At 36.7% G+C, this 3,867-nt stretch overlaps 1 pseudogene; it reads right to left on the reverse strand.

Moving 5' to 3' along the window:
* Positions 1-920: 920 nt before the first annotated feature.
* On the reverse strand, positions 921-1,592 carry LOC101831109 (annotated as a pseudogene).
* Positions 1,593-3,867: the final 2,275 nt, after the last annotated feature.

Consider the following 3,867-nt stretch of genomic DNA (forward strand, 5'->3'; position numbering starts at 1 on the left):
TGGTCTGCCCCTTTACCCATTTTTGAATTGATATTGTTTACTCTGTACCCTTTATGCTAGAAGTATCAGTTGATTTATGATCTATTACATTCTCACAGTTGAAAAACTGTGCTAAGTCTCAAAAGAAACTTTGGACTACTGAGAAATCTTGTGACTGCTAAGGACTATGTATAATTAAGTACATGACATAAATTTAGTTTTCATTGTTTAATAATCTTAATTCTATGGGAACAGAGGATTAAAAGTAGCATGTTTCATGCTAGTGGAACTGGTCAGTAGTAATTATGTTTGTCATCAGAATGTGAGTTTGATTTCTTTGATTTAGAAACAAAAACACAAAAAGCAAATTCAGATAAACTGTTACCTGATCTCTATACCATTTTAGATCAGAGCTCACTGGAAATATCTGGCCATTTGCAAATTTCACAAACACAATGGTTTGTCTAGTGTACAACATAGACTTCCTACTACATGAAATAGCACACAGTGTCTGGAGAGCCAAAACTATGAAGTCCAACCATGCCATCAATACAGAGACTTACCTCTTCACACAAAGAATGTGTTTGCTTTTGTGTATTGAGGTATCAGCTTCCTTATAAAATGGTTTCACCCGGTATTAATTGTGTTTTGTTGCTGTTGTTGTTGTTGTTTTGCAAAATGCATTTCATGAATACTTTTGACTGATATGGTTGGGGAGCAATATCTGAATACATGATCATGACCTTCAGAGTTAGGATGTGAAAATATTTAAAGAATGGAACACCTTAGACAGATAAAGGAGCAAGTAATTTAGGCAAACCCAGAGAACCCTTTTGATGACTTATTTAGAATCAGTTGATGACTACATGAGTTTTGTGTATGAATAGGAAATTTCTTCAAGGAAACTTCTGACAGATGTTGCAAATGAAGGAGCCCACACATCAGTCCTCTTGATTAGCCACTGTGCCAGCATGCTGGGCCTTCACCTGCTTCTGTAGTTTCAAAGAGCTTATTTCAGAGAGAAACATGATCATTCCAAAGAGTGATACGGTGGCTGTCAGGACCCCTAATGGGAAGATGGCTATAAACTCTTTGCTTATCATGGCTTCCTTTTAAACAGGAAAGTCAAGAGTGGCTTGGCCATGAAGATCTACCATGTAGTTACAGCTCACAGAAAAAAATATGAAGAGGCTGCTAACACACAAAACTAAGGAAGGGACCTCGTAGCAATATATCTGAATTTCAATAAATGGGTCTCTCATGCAGCTGATCTTAATGGTCATCACACTGAACACTAGAACTACAGGCTTCATCAAAATGGGCCATATTATCAGATTCTGTGCATACTGAAATTCAGGTGAAATGGTCCAGGTGGAATCAATAGGGGTGTGCACCAGCATCTTGACTGCAGTCCCTGAGACATTAAACTCTTGAGGGTAATGAGCATCCCATAGTCCAAAGGACACGAACTGCACAATGTTGTCAATGAATTCCCACAAGCGCCAGTATTGGCTGTTCAAAATGACTATTTCAAACACCAACACTGATAGGCTGCTAAGGAGTCCAGTCAGCTTGAAGATGTACTTCTTCCCATTGGCAAATCTGAAGATGAGATTGAATAAATATATAGTAAATCCAGGAATACAAGGGAGGATGGGAAATCAGAATAAGTCATGGTTTACACAGCATACGTAATTATATTTAAGTAGTCTATCTATGTATTAGTATCACTAACTGGGGGATCCAGCCTTTAAACAGCACCGTGGTTTGCAAAAGTATCCACACATGAGATTAAGGCTATATTTTTCTATCTGGGGAATAAATAAGAAAACATAGGCTTTCTGTGCTTTACTGTATTTCTCTTTTCCTTCATCATGAAAAAGTCCTCTCTGAAAATCACTCTTGCTCCTCTACGTAACTCTACACAGTTTCCTATTTAACTCTACATCACTTCCCCTTGCTCTACCCAGCAGCTTCTCTCTAACTCTGCACAGACTCTGCATCTCTGGCTCTATACCTTTCCTCCCACCTCCTTCTTCATAACTCTACTCAGCCTCTCTCTGATCCAAAGCTCTGGGCAATTATATGTTACATTTTAGTGTCCAACCCATTCTAATAACCCATGATAAGTCACACAGTTCCTCTTGGCTAAGGAGGTCACATTGATCAGCCAGTGAGTACAGTAACACCTGGTCATGCATATCGAATAACTGGTAGGATACTCAGAATGAAAGTAAACAGTTGGCTGAAGCTTGGTTCTGTAACATAAAGTGAGGCTGGTATTACCTGAAAAAAGACAATTACTGTAGAAGATTATGCTACCAAATTTGCTTCTTAGCCTGACTTTCAATCAGCAATAAACAACACCTGGGGAAATGACCTCATGTTTTTGTCTCTAGAGGTAACCAGATGTTCATCTCCAGGGGGCAGTCAGATTGCTTTGAATATGTTCTGAAGTATAAATTAGCTGTCTCTGTGACTGAGAATGCTATTCCCTTCCTATGTGAGTCTGAATAATGAAAGATATCCTAGTGTTATTTCTATTCATCAGAATTATACATTTAAGCTGAAATCATCTTCCTGTTAATCCATAGCTATCTGTGCACCCAATAGATGGTATTTTGCATGAGATAAACACAAGAGGTGGGGAACAACCATAGCAGTTGTTAGGGAAGAAATGCACTTCTTAAGGAAGAAAAGAAGTGCACATGAGATAAATTACAGACAGGATCAGCTGGTTTCCACAGCCAGTAATCCTATAGATTATGCCTAGTGGGGCTTCCCAACAGAGAGTAATTAATCAGGTTGGTCAACCTGCTAAATACTAGTTGTCACCAAGTTGTATGCCCCCATGTCCCTCTGCATATTAGGGTTCACCATACTACAGAAAATAGTATAGGAAAGCCTAAACACCTTGATTATAACCAAAGATCCCTCTAAAAGAGGAATGTTTAGCAATTTCACTATTTTTCTCAAAAGCTGCAATGTGTGAACTAGGAACTTTAATGCTTGGAATTAGTAGTGAAATATCATTGCAATATGCTTATTTAAGTTGTATGTGCATTATATAAATATAATAAATAACTTGAGTTATAAGCAAATAAAGATCAAACAATTTCTAAATTATGGTTGTCAACTACTACATGACCATTGCTCAATAATGTCTGCTAAATGAAGAAGCAAATTGAAAAATGATACATATGTCATTCCCAATCATGTCTAAACTCCATATATGAATCTTTTATATATGTGTGCATGTACACATGCATATACACCTAAATGCACACACACACACACACACACACACACTCACACACACACAGATGGGAACACAAAAGATACCCCTCAAAAGAGTTGTAGGTATAAGAACCTAGCATTTTAGAGTGTCTTTTTTATTGTGCAATTTTCTGAAATGTGTAGTTTTTAAAAAATCTGTACATATTTTATAATTAAACCTACAGTGAGCATAGCTTTCAAAATATATACTTATGTGATCTATATATATAGATCAGTGGCATAATGTTTGGTGAACATTTTGGAGATCATGATTCTATTCCAGTGTGCCAAAAATAAAAATCTTTGTGTAAAACTCAAGGATTCATGGACATTACTATCATTGTTCCAGAAGTTACTAAGATGTCAATTTTCTGATAACATACTTCATATGATTATTGTATGTAAAGTATCCTGACTATGTATGTGAACAACTATGCTCTTTATCACAAAGCTAAGAGTCTATATTTACTATGCACAACAACATATTTAAATGACTTCTCATTTCAAATCTTTGGATGTGGAGTTAATATTCATGAACAACTGTGCCCTAATGGGATGCTACTGAGTACTTATTAAAGGAAGGAGGAAAAGTTGGGTAGCCTATATCATGTG

This window comes from Mesocricetus auratus, unplaced genomic scaffold (genome assembly GCF_017639785.1).
Source record: "Mesocricetus auratus isolate SY011 unplaced genomic scaffold, BCM_Maur_2.0 Super-Scaffold_100003, whole genome shotgun sequence".
In the NCBI taxonomy this organism is placed as follows: domain Eukaryota; kingdom Metazoa; phylum Chordata; class Mammalia; order Rodentia; family Cricetidae; genus Mesocricetus; species Mesocricetus auratus.